Here is a 13813-nt window from a genome sequence, read left to right as displayed (position 1 = left end):
GGGAAGGACTATTAACATGATAGAACGGGTTAGTTCTAATCATACAGATACCGATGGGGATTACAATAGAGCTTTTGTACTAGTGTACGGTCCTCATACCAACAAAATAAAGAACATCTTAACTAACAATTGGAATGTTATGATGGTAGACCAAGATATAGCAAAAATACTGGGTCCAAAACCCACATTTGTATACAAAATGGGATGCAACATTAAGATGTGTTTGGAAAGAGGAACAATGGGTAAAGGAATTGACAGTGCTAAGAAGCACACAAAAAATGTGGTAGTTGCAGTCAATGCCAGGCAATAAATGAAGAGGAAGGGATCATTTTGAGCAATGTTAGTAGGACTAGGTTAAGATTCAAACAAGGTAACTGCAATTCCAAATTTGTCATATATTTGTCATATATTTGGCAAAATGTGGGATATGTCTGGGATACTATATAGGGAAGACTGAAAGGAATTTCAAAAAATGCATTTACGCACACCTATATAGTATCAAGAGGAAGGATGTGAACAATGCCCTTTACAGACATATAGAGAAGTATGGGGAAGGGCACTTTTTTAAGTTTGCCATTTTGGAAAATGTTGCCTCCGATCCCAGAGGGGGCAACATTAAGGCTATTTTGGCTTACAAGGAATTATGGTGGCAGTTATTCACTGGCGCCTCAACCCCACCGGGGCTCATTGATTACTTAACCATCAAACCACTGCTATCTATTAAATAAATTACAGATTATATAGTACCGAATACAGATATGGTTGTGTTAATGATACATGTGGATGTTGTTGCAAAATCACTTTTTGCATATAGTGTATGAAGATTGTTAGTTACTATTTTTTATGTCCAATGTTCATATTAATTTTCAAACAGGTAGAACATAGTAGGGGGGTAATGTATTGTCATTTATGAGACTAATCAGAATGTGGTAGTGAGTAATTTATTTGAATGTAGTGATGGTAGTTATTTTCTACCAGTATCAAATGTTTGTGTACATTTCACTTTTTATTTTTCTGCTATTTTTATATTATTATTATTTTTATACTAGTGATAATAACAGAGGATGTTCGTTTTTAACAATGATTCATAAATATGTGTTTGTGATGATGTTTGGGAGAATTGTATGAAGCATTTTATGTATGGAATTTATGGGCGCTCTTGTCACTTTAAACAAACATTGATTTGGCGCCAAATGCAGTATTTAAACTGCATCAGTCTTATTAAAGTTGTTCTGATGAAGCTCACAGTAGTGTGGGTGAAAGCGCTTAACAAGTAAGGAGTATTAAAAGAATATTTCAAAACCAACTGGGTGGTTGGTGTTTTTTCGCACAACATTCACAGAGTTTTATTGCAAGTGGTTGGGCTACCGCTCGTGGTTTGTTGGCGTTTTGGAGTCCGTGGAATCAGCGTTCTTTACCTTTGGTTTTTGGCATTCAGTTGACGGAACGCTTCATTGAGACATTGAGAATGATGAACTTAGTACAGTTGTGTAACAGTAGATGTTCAACTTTCACTACTAAGTTCATCATTCATTCTGTCTCAGTAGCAGCACCCATCCACAGTCCCCTTATCTTATATGTAGTTTGATGGTATCCAACCTTGTTATATTGTTGGCTGACTTTAGTCACTTTTGTTGGTGTTTTTTAGTTTCAAATTGATTGATTTCAGGCAATTCTTTCTTTTGACCCTTCTTGGCTCTTCCTACTTAGCACTAAAAGCTTAGACAACTGACTTCCTGTGACAGGGATTGCACATCCCAAATCATAGGGAGGAATTCTGAGCTCTAGGAAGTTGCAGTGTGGGGTTGTGCAGGCACAGAACCAATATGCCACTGATACAGTGTAAATTGATTCATCTGCTATGACAAGTATTTATTTATTTAACATTTGTTTACCAGGAAAGTCTAACTGAGAAAGAGCCCATTTTCAGCAGAGACCCAGGAAGAAATGGTCCGGACACGTCTTTGGAATGTGGTAGGAAACCAGAGTACCCAGAGGAAACTCACACAAATGCAGGGAGAACATGCAGACTTCACACAGAAGGCACCCCAGCTAAGAATCGAACCAGACAACCTCTCGCTATGAGGTGACAATGCTAATCACTGCACCACTGCACCTCTGAAGGTAAGTAAAGACTTAAGCAACTGTACTGTCATAATGTATAATTTATTTATCTGTCATTAGCACACAGGCTACACAATTAGAACTAGGATGAATGCCCACTGACATACAGTTACATGTAAAATAACTGGCAAGCCAGCTGCACTGGTGATGTGTTGCCTGCAAGATAACAACTGCTTCTTGTTATCTTATTTATTTAACATAATGTTTACTGGGAAAGTCTGACTTGGAACAAAGCCAATTTTCAGTGGAGGCCCAGGGAGAAATGCTCCAGATTCATGTCTTTGTAATATGGGAGGAAACCAGAGTACCCAGAGAAAACCCACACAAATGCAGGGAGGACATGCAGACTCTGCACAGAAGGCACTTCAGCCAAGAATCGAACTGGAGAACCTCTTGCTGTGAGGCGGCAATGCTACAGCTGCATCACTGTCCTTAATGTGATGGTGTGTGCATTTCTTAAATAGGTTATAAGTGCCTTTCAGTGTAACAAGGGGGTCAGTAGACATCATCAGTGATGGTTGATAATGAAATTGTGAATATCTTTGTTTTGGCATCCAAGAGGTTGGGTGGTCATTGCAAATCCAAAAAAATGTGTCAGATGATTCTGGCTTGGCTCATGAAGTAAAAGATCAGGTTGACATCCTATCAAGATCAACAGTCACAATAATCTAGATTTAAAAAACTGAAATGATGCTAATAAGAGACATGACAGCATTAAGGGTGGAACTTTTGAAATGTTGTTGACCTGAGAAGAACACAATAGTGGCATGACCTAGTACCTGCATGACTGGCAGAGGAAAGATGCACAATGATAGGTGCTAGGAAGATTTTAGACATATAGCTATTAAAAGATGACGGGAAGCAACAATGGAATTAAGTCTTTCTGTGAAAGTATAGCTATTTATTTACTTAAAAAATAAGCACAGAGTATTTCATTCAGTAGTATGGTAGGACTGTCCTATCACCCCATCACTTTTACTCTAAAAAAGAGATAGAAAGACAGAGAATGTCACTGTTGGGTCATAAAGCAGGAGTATAGATAGACTCATGCACTGTGGATGGATTTTTGTCTAAGCTGAAGTGTGGAAAGGCAGGGGATTGGTGTACCTTCCCCCATATCATCCCACTCTTTCCTCTGATTAAAAGTATAAAAGATAAATAGGTTGCAGCAATAAATTATGTATAGCTATATATATAATAAGATGAAGTTAAACAGTGAGTTAAAACCTGTTGTTAGCTGGGTAAGCTCACCGGACATACAGTCCCTTTTCAGGGGCAACCCAGGAACAATGTTTGGCTAAATGATTTGCTTAAGGTCACAAAGTAGGCAAATGTGGGCTGAGGGAATCACACCTTGTTCCACAGGAACTCCAGCTCGCAACTTTATAGTTAGGGGAAATATTTTGTCCTATGAAGAAGGCTTCCAAATGCTGTCACATTGTTTGCTTGCTTCAGTATCATGGTTGCACAGTATTCTTCCAGACTCAAAAATATTCATTACCAAGTCAAAGGAGTTTTGGCAGACATTTGGCATAGACATGAGAAGGTGACCTTACAGGTTGGTAATGAAAAAGGGAGAGATAGCAAGTGACCAAAAGGAGGATATATTCTTCAAGGCCTCAGCTGAAGTATTTTAAAAAGCTGAGAGAGTTCAGGATCCCATGAATAACCCAATATAGTCACAATTTGTGGCAGAGAACTCTTCAAGAACAAAAAACAGTAGGTAATGATTATTGTGATTATCAGAATATATATGTGATAGATGATTACACTGACTCTATTATGATTCACTAGGGAAGGTAGGGTGGATAGGCTGAGGGTTCAGGTGAACTTGTCAGGTCTAAGACAATGGAGGATCTCAGAGATGTCACTAAGGCAGTGGGGAGAAAATCCACAGAGGTTTCACAGTGGGTAAGCGCAATGACATCAACTGACAGATTTCCCCTGGAATTGCTGACAAAAGTGGGTGTTAGGATGGGTTCTGTATCTCTGCTATTTGCTGCAATCAGAGAAGACAGAGCCCAGAAAACAGGCAGTTTGAATCAATTATTTTACACATTGCTCACTCAGTCAGAGAAAAGACATAGAAAGGGGATTATGTGGATGTTTTGAGTCATTGGATCATGGTGGTATCCAGCACACTGTGGAACAAGATGAGCCTGAGAAAAAGGATCATATGGCAAATTTGGTTGCCTTGAGAAAACTCATATAGTTTTATTACAAAGGAAGTACCTTGGAAACTTTTCTCCTCAGCTATCAACAGTCAGTGGCAATGGAAAAGAGACTACAACTCTCTGCTTCTATGCATTCTTATATTCTCATTATTCAAGATAGTCAAAAAATGGGGGTGGGGGGGCTGACCTGGCTGATATATGACTGAATATTTTCAATGTTAGATGGCTACTGATAAGTTGCACAGATGGGATATTATACACCTCAACACATGACATTACGTGGGTATTACAATATATAGGACTCAACCAGAGACAGCTGTTGACAAAGTAAGAGGTGCAACTAAGTTGTGGTGGACCTTTTAGTTCTGTAAGGCGAAGATGGACAAACTGTAAATTTGCACACATCTGGAAAACTTAGTGAGGGACTCATTCTGGCTTTAGATGTTTTAAAAGAAAAGGGAGTAAGGCCTGCTTTGATGGCCAGGCAGACAACAGATGTAGAAAGGAGGGTTTTGCAGGACACTTTTTTGGTGGGGGTAGGTATTCCTTTTAAAGACGCATATGAAGTTTTATGTGAGGGGGCATAAGTGCCAGGAAACGTTGATACTCAGTCCATGCAGTTTATTCCACAAGTAGTTTAAAAACAGGTGAAAACGTGCCTTTTTTCGTTTTTTCGTTTATGTGAGGGGGCATAGTACACTGAGTTTGTGATTTAAAGTCCAGTTAGTAAGAATTGTAGGAATGCTTGAAAAGTATCTAGACAAGGCAGCTAAAGGGGTTTCCATTGCAGGCTGATCCATTTCTATCAGAAGTATTCTCAAAAACGTGAAAGTGGTGCTTGGTAAGGAAAATAATGCCCGGGTATTGCTGGATAGGAAGTGAGGGCTGGGAGAATAGTCAGTCCAACTGACAGCCTACCTTTTGACCTCCTCAGGATTTTCACATTGCGAGAATTACCAGAAGAAATTACCAGGGACATTTCAACTTCATCATTTTCATACCCCAAAGGTGGCTCAGTTAATGGCAACAAATGAAGGTAGCCAAGGTGTAGTATGCATCCCTTGATGATGTCATGAAGATCATATGAACAGTGTAAGCTCCTTGCCTTGTGAAGCAGAAGGTAGAAGCAGCCTTTAGGTTATGTCCTATCAGACAGCAGGACTGGTAAGTCAATGACAGTAACAACCGGTTTGATCATCAAAAAGGTTGGCCTAATGATTTAATAGGTTTGCAAGTTCTATAAACATAAAATTTGGCAAGTTCAGCAACTTCCTATTTGTTTTATGATAATTGTATTACATAAGAAAAAAACACTACACAGTTTTGTTGATTACCAGATGCACTAGCCAAAATCCCTTTAACCAAATAAGAAAGTCCGGAAGTCTACTGTTCTTTAAATGAAAGGAAACAGATGAGGTTAATGAGTGTGCAGTATCAAAACATCATCTTCGCTAACCCACTAATGCATTTATTTATAAAATGAATCCAGAGACATTATTCATTGTAATGTAATTTTTCAGATCCATCCTCTATAAACCTTTTCTATTAAGATATGGCAAATGATGAAGTAACAGTGAAACATAGCATAATAATATTATATAACGATTAATATGCATTCAGAAAACAATATTTTCTTAACATAAACTGACATTCTAGAGATAAGAGGCACTTCCTTAAGATAAAAGATAATTAAGAATTTTATTTAGTGCCTGATTCACATCAAACTAATTACATAAATAAATGTATCCAATTAGCACTTGAATGAGTTAATTCATCTGTCAAGTGTTTCATTTTGATAAGTCACTACTTAACAAGTAACACCATCTTCATACAGAGAAAGTATAACCTTTCTCCTTAAATATAATAGCACTTTGGGTCACACCTAAAAAAATATTTGATTTAAACAAGTATTTTAGTCTGTAAAGTAACCATTTACTAATCAAATGCTAAGTATCAAATTGTATTTTTTCTGTGGTGACCTTAGTAGTTTCTGATGAAAGAAACATGCAAATGTGAGCTGGGGGGGGCATGATTCAGTGGTAGAGTGCATGCTTTGCACGTATGAGGTTCCTTTTAAAAAAGTCCATAGAATCTCCAGAGCAGTGTGCTTTGGAGAGTTTGTATAGTATAGTATAGTGGATGTCATGTCTTATTTACATGCAGAAGGTCTTGTGTTCAAGCCCCAGTGGAGCTATTTCATTTACACTGCCAGTTAGTGCAGCAGACTGAGGATATGAGCTGTTTCCTATAGTACTGGGTTTGATTACCTTAGCTTCTGCATACTGGGTGACTGAACAAATTAGGGTTGCCACCTTTCGTTGTGGCTAAAACCGGAGTAAAGCCACACCCCTCCCATCACCAGTAACCCCCTCCCCTGACCATATTCCACCCATTTTGTGATGCCACAATTACATCACCTTGCAGGGAACGCCATCTTTTTCCATCCCTGCTGCCTGTTTTCAGCTGATTTACTATGCTTTTCTGTAAAAAAGCAGAGTAAATCAACCGCTTTTCAAACTCCAATAGTCTGTTTCCTTTTTTGAAACAGAATACCGGAGTTTGTACAATGTTTTCCGGACTACCAGAGAATCAGTTTGATTTCCGGATAGTCCAGAAAAAAAACGGAGGGGTGGCAACCCTAGAACAAATCACTTGACTAGACAATGCTCTGTGAAAACTGGAAAAAGGGCTAGGCTCCTCAGGGGTGTCTATGACCACAGGCCTAGTAAGTACCTATGACAATTAAAAAGGGAACTGCTGTGTTACATAATCTGACACATGACCAGGAATGTCATATCTTCATACAGAATAGGTTGTGGCTCATGGCACATGGCTGGGATTCATGAATGCCAGAGTAAAGATCCAAATGGTTATTTGTAGAGAAAAGGGCGCTGTTCTTTCTCAATCTTCAGCTTTTTCAAACTTTTAAATGAAAACTATTTCCTATTCCTAAAAAAAAAAACTAACTAGAACAACCCGATATGAGATCTAAATTTTGGAAGGAATACCAACTTCTTTAAAATGTATGCAGTTACGTCTCAGCTAACCAGATGCACATTTATATTTTAACTAATTTGTTTATAATTATATCATGTAGCTGTTGCATGGCATACTCAACAGTTCTGTATCACTGCACTTTATTTTTTACAATTAGATCTATGTGAATTACAACTAGGTCACGGTTGAAACTGGTCCATGGATCTATTCACTTATCATATTATGAAATTGTAGAGAGCTAGCTAGATAGATGGATAGACTGATAGCTAGACAGATAGATAGATAGGTAGATAGATAGATAGGTAGAGAGATAGACTGATAGATAGATCAATAGGTTCATCGATTTCTGTAAACTTGTAGTTCCATAAGGGGATAAAGGTCTGGTTGTGCAGGTAAACTGCAAATATTGTGGGTTTCTATTACTGAAACATCAGTGCACCCCATTCCAATGTCAGGGTACAGTTAGACTTCATGATATTAGTACTGCTTCAGTCTTTGATGCTAGCCAAGACTACTCTTTTCACTATCCACCTTGTACCCAGAATTGCCTCCTGCAATTCATATGGGGTTAGCATATTTAGGTGCCATTATTAATTATTTTTATTAACTCTGCTGATCCTACTACTATTGGAACTATATTAGTATCTTTCTAACACATTGCTCTCATTTCTACTTATAAATCCTTGTATTTTATGACTCTTTGTATTTTAGTACAAAAGCCACTATATTCACAGGGTGTAACAGTTTCAATGATTAAAGTTACTTTTGTCTTTTTTTTTCTTCTTGGGATACTATATCTGGTTTTCTTGCATCTAGTTGTTGAACTGTTGGTATTAGGTGATTCCATGTCATCTGAACTTCATTATTGTCAACAATGCTTTGTGGTTCATGTTTCTAGTGCTTCTCAGCTATTTCTGTATTGCAGTGTTTGCACAGTCCCCAGTGCAAGAGTCTTGCCATATTATTGCACCTTTCAGTATACAGATTGTTATCCATGGGTATATCATACCCAACAATGTGATGTGCAACTGCTTCCAATTATGTGTTACAGAACCTGCATCTGTCTGTTTTTGCAATTTTTCTATACACTTTGTAAATCAATGTGTACATAGCCCACTGTCTTGGGGTTTTCATTATTAACCTTTCATCTTTTGGTTTAAATTCACTTCTCCTTAGCCACTCCTGTGTTAAATCTTGGCCAACATGTAGATGTCCTAAAAGTTCGCTAAACTTGCCACTACATTTGTGGACATTCCAATTTTCTATCCCTTTCTTCTAGTCCTTTTATTTGCATCCTTTTGTTTGTTATTTGTCTCTTTTTGGCACTTTCAGTTTCTAATTTGCGTCATCTCCTGGTTTGATTTCTATTCCTACTTAGTTCTGAAATGCTTCTGTTAAACTAAGCAAAGGAGTCATCCTAGACTTCTTCTCTTCATGTTTTAGAACTTCCACTATGTTTGGCTCTGAGGAGGTAAGCAAATATACATATATACACAATCCCATGAATACTAATTGGCTTATGAGATATGTTTCCTATAATTCACTGTCTACTGCCACCTGCATGAAAGAATCATAGCTGATTCTCATTTCTGAATTGAAGATTTCTGCTATACCACCAGATGTACCCTACCATAAAGGGTGGCTGTGACTTCGGACTATAAAACAGATTTTTAATACAATACTCTAGAACCAGACTCTACAGAAGAAAAAAGATACAGCATCATAATGTTGGCCATATAAATGTATGGCTATATTTATTGTTCAGCTGATGTCTAGATAATTAACATCATCTAGTTACCCTGCCCTGGCATAAAACCATGTGTATAGATTAGACATATGCCAGAAAAACTCTGCTTTACACACATATGCTAATCTACATCATCTCCACTGGAGGGACATTTCAGATAGCAGGGGTAAATACATTTTCTTAAGCAATCTGGGTAGAGTTTTGGCATGTTTATGAAACCATATGTAGTATAATCTGGCAGTAAAGAACATGAGCAAAACACATTCAGGGTAAATAGTGAAGTAATGAAAAATTCATAAGATAGTAGTTGATGATAAAGAAGCATTTCAATTAAATAGGAGATTCGGGACAAAGTAAACAGTCACACACTGAACCTGCCCCGCCACATTTTCCAAAGTAAGTGCGTTACTCTCTACAAAGCTCATGGGTCTCACTTTGTGTTTGCAGTTTCACTGGAGAAAGGATATACACTTGGAATGACAAAAACTTCACATCTTTCACATTCTTTGATGCACTGCATCAGCAGATTGGGAATGTAATTTGCCAGATTACTTGTGGAGGGTGCAGATCCCACATGTGTAATGCAGAGAAGATTTGTCATTCATAACCAATATAATACTATTGTTATATTTGGTTTTCTTGCTAGATGGTTTCAGTAAACTGGGAGTCAGTGAAAATGTCAGGGAAAACTGACAGACAGAAAGACAGACAGAACACTTAACTTGTCTGAATCTTTAATAAAAATGTTCAACAGTACTTATTCCAGTAAACAAAAGATATAAAGATATTAATTTGCTTTTTATTCTGTGCTTTGCTTGCTCAGAAACTACAATTACATTCGAAGAAAGTATTTTCTATGTTTTTACAAATGATGCTCAGATGATGTGTCAGTGATAAACAAGTTACCGAGACCAAACATTTACAGATTGCATTCTCTTTAGTTTTCACAATGTGACTGCAACAGTATGACTTGAGTCTCACAAGCAATTTTAAGTCCACTCTACAAATTTCTTAGATGATTATTTGGTCTGTTTCACTCAGTGCTGGGCACTGAGTGGTTCTTATTTACTGAATAAAGTGTTTTTAAAATGCTTATGGCATGACTTATTGTTGTGCCATTTTTGTGCAGGGACAATTACCTCTGAAAGAACACAAGAAGATTTACAGCTGTATTAAAAAGTGAAACACATGTTTGAGAAAAGTGAATAATGTTTCATACCCTGCTTCCTTCCTTTATGAATGATGGCAGCATGAGGGAGTAGTTATACTAACATCAATATATTATCACATGGACCAGGGCTGTTACAGTTTGAGGCAGGGAATTGCAGGCTTCTCAAGGGGTTCTCAAAGTACAAATGCTGTGTGTTGGTCATTTATTTATGGCATACAAATAAGTCACATGGGGCAATGAGCTACATTTTTTCTTTTTCTTAACCTTAGTGAAAGGATTCCATAATAATTTATTGCTGAGACTGAATGGAGAACACAGTCATGTAAAATGACAATCTGATTTAATTTCAAAAGTGTTTGCATAATTTTATGGAATATATATATATATATATATATATATATATATATATATATATATATATATATATATATATATATATATATGTGTGTGTGTGTGTATCTACCTTTAAATGTTAGATATCCAGTTGACCAATCTACAGAATATCCAGACCACAAACATGAAAACTCAATTCCCTGAAACTTTAGAAGATCAGCTCCCATAATATTGAACATCTAAAAGCAAACTGTACCTTTAATTTCTCCACCATCTCAAAATTACAACTATTGTTTCATTCCTATGCTTTTGCGGGGGGGGGGCTGTGCCACCCTGCACCCCCCCCCCCCAAATTAAATATACCAATTCTGAGATCATACTACATTGAAAAAAAGGATAAAATATGGATACACTCTGCATCTATCGGTGCACACGTACTTACAACAATATTTTTTCATGTTAATAGTCCTTTCTAAATTGAAAACATACCTGTCAATTATTGCCACTTATTTTTCTATTTTAAAGTTTAAACTTCCACACACGTCTCCAGTGAAACCAGCAGCTTCAAGATTACTTATGCCTTATTTTTTTATATCCTTAATACAACACCTTAAAGAGACAGCACAGTATTTCACCACATACCATATAACTTTTACAAAACATTTAAGAATAGGAAGTTACCATTCTCTTTTCCATGTTCAATTTTATGGGAGTCAATCTTGTAAAGTTTCAGGGTATTGAGTTTTCCTGTTTGTGGTTGCAATATTCTGTAGTCTGATCAACTGTGGACATTTGACATTTAAAAGTAGATCCATACATATACATATACAGATATTTGTAATGTTACCTTTGCGATAAGTTTCACAAGTTAATTACCTATTTTATATATATATATATATATATATATATATATATATATATATATATATATATATATATATATATATATATATATATATTATATATATATATATATATATATATATATATATATATATATATATATATATATATATATATATATATATATATATATATATATATATGTTAAAGATGGAAAAATGCTTACAGATCTTTTACATTCAATGTCTATTTGAAAACAAAGCTTTGACCAACAAGAGAGAAATGGATTATGTTGGCATTGAAAGCTTTATTAGAAAAGGACAATAAAAAAGATAAATGATGGGTAGCTTCTTCATTATGTTTTGAAAAATTCTTACACCTGTTACTTTCTAAAATTACATACACTGTGCTACATTCCAAAGACATGCGTCTGCAGCATTTCTCCCCAGGCCTTCGTTGAAAATAGGCTGTATCCTAGACAGACTTTCCCTGTCAACAAATGTTAAATAAATAAATAAATGCATACATTTAAAGGGTACAGAGCAGCTCATGTGCATGGGGAAATTGAGAATATTGTACACACACCAGAAGTGTGCATTTCTGATACAGTGTGAAGCAGCGACACAGATAAATAATTATTTATACACAGAACTTTGTGGCACAATTAGGAATAGACGTAATTATTTATGCACAAAATGTTTGGGTACAATCAGGAGTAGGTATTCTAGTGTTGATTGCTTGGGGGAGGTCAACACATTTTATACCATGGGTGGTTTACTAAAGGCAGCTCCCTGTGTCACACATAATTGTTGTATTTGAGAACATTCTTGTTTTGATGTAACTTGGGAGAGTAGTACCAGTAACTATGATATTGTTCCTAACGGAGCATTTCTAATTTTAACATTTTTGCTGTAAAATCTGCTGTTAGGTATATCAATATTTATGCTTCAGTCAGACACCCCTGGACATCAGCTACTTTTATTACTTTCCAGTCTCAGCATTCTTGTCTAGGATGGGTCATTGCAGACTTATTTGAATTTTACAAGTGTGTCTTTGGATGGTGGGCTGGAATGGAAAGTCAACTGAACTTTCAGGAAATTGACATATGGCTGCATGAGTAGTACATTTTATAGGGCAGTGAATGTTTTATGCATTACATAGTTGTGCATGCATTCCCTAATGTTGTTATGACAGTGCAAATAAAGGAGAAGAATATGACATAACAGTCATAAAGGACAGCAACTGAGGAAGCAAAGGAAAGAGATCAAAGCAAAACACCATCTGATGACTTAAAAAATATGTTTTGTACTATTTATAGGGAATTTTAAATTGTTTTGTATGAGACAGTACCTATCCTGGCTTAGACCTTAAATCAGAGAAATACAGATATTGCTGCTGTAAAAGAGAAGAAGAAGAAGAAGAAGAAGACGAAAGTGGTAGGTAATAACCACAAGGTAACATATGGTAGAAACAACATCTAGTAAACACCTGTGTGTGCTGTTGAAGAAACTTCCTGTAATAGAGCTGAGGAACTACTGTAGCACAACCTAACATAACTGAGAATAAATACATTTAGCAGTATTAGACCTTATCCTAAAAAAGTTCATTTACTGCTTCAGAGGGAAAGTTTGCCAACAATGCAAGGTCTACAGAGGGAATCTTTATCTGAGGAAGCACACTGTTGGCTATAAAGGAAATGTGTGTGTAGATCTAGTACTGATTGTCCCCAGGGCAACAAGCAAGGGACAGTGGTGGACTCAGGAGATGAACTTGATGAGCTTGATGGAGGTGAGGCCAGTGAAGATTGACCATATGGATGGTCAGAAGCACATTTTATAGATGTAATGGTAGGATGGGCAATATGTCCCCATCATGTAATAGAAAATACAAAAGGGAGACTGTGGGCTTTTTGACCTAAGTGAAAATGTAGCAGAAATACATAATTTGGCAGAAAAGAATAACAATAGTTGTACTCTTGACAACAGTAAATTTAGATTAGGAAATCCATAGTCCTGAAAAGTTTGTACAATGATGAGAGAAATTTTTGATAGAATTTAGGACACCTGAAGGGTGCAGTTTTCATGTTAGCAGGGTAACTGAAGAATGTCAAAATTATGAGCACTTTATTTCAACAGTGGTGGGATGATACAAGGACTGGTACATAAGGAGGTTAGTACTATCAATAATCCTACGTTGATCACCTGGCTGAAAGAAATAGACTAGAATGTGATAAATAAGTTCATGTTGGGTCATGGCTTCATTAAATGGCTTTTCAGTTAGATTCCAAGGGGTAAATTACAGTATGACAACTGAGAACCTGTGATCAGTATAAGAGGATTTTTGGATTGAGCTGATTCAAACAGAATTGATTGCAGGTATTGCTGTCTTCATTAAGTTTATTATCCAAATATGACTGGAATTTAA

General features: G+C 36.5%; 1 protein-coding gene across 2 annotated transcripts in view; it reads right to left on the bottom strand.

Moving 5' to 3' along the window:
• The window catches only part of TAGLN3 (transgelin 3), a 389325-nt gene that overhangs the window by 7456 nt on the left and 368056 nt on the right, over nt 1-13813 (bottom strand). The window lies entirely within an intron of this gene.

This window comes from Protopterus annectens, chromosome 5.part0 (genome assembly GCF_019279795.1).
Source record: "Protopterus annectens isolate FY-2018-M chromosome 5.part0, PAN1.0, whole genome shotgun sequence".
Taxonomy (NCBI): Eukaryota; Metazoa; Chordata; order Ceratodontiformes; family Protopteridae; genus Protopterus; species Protopterus annectens.
This window is presented reverse-complemented; position numbering and strand designations above follow the sequence as displayed.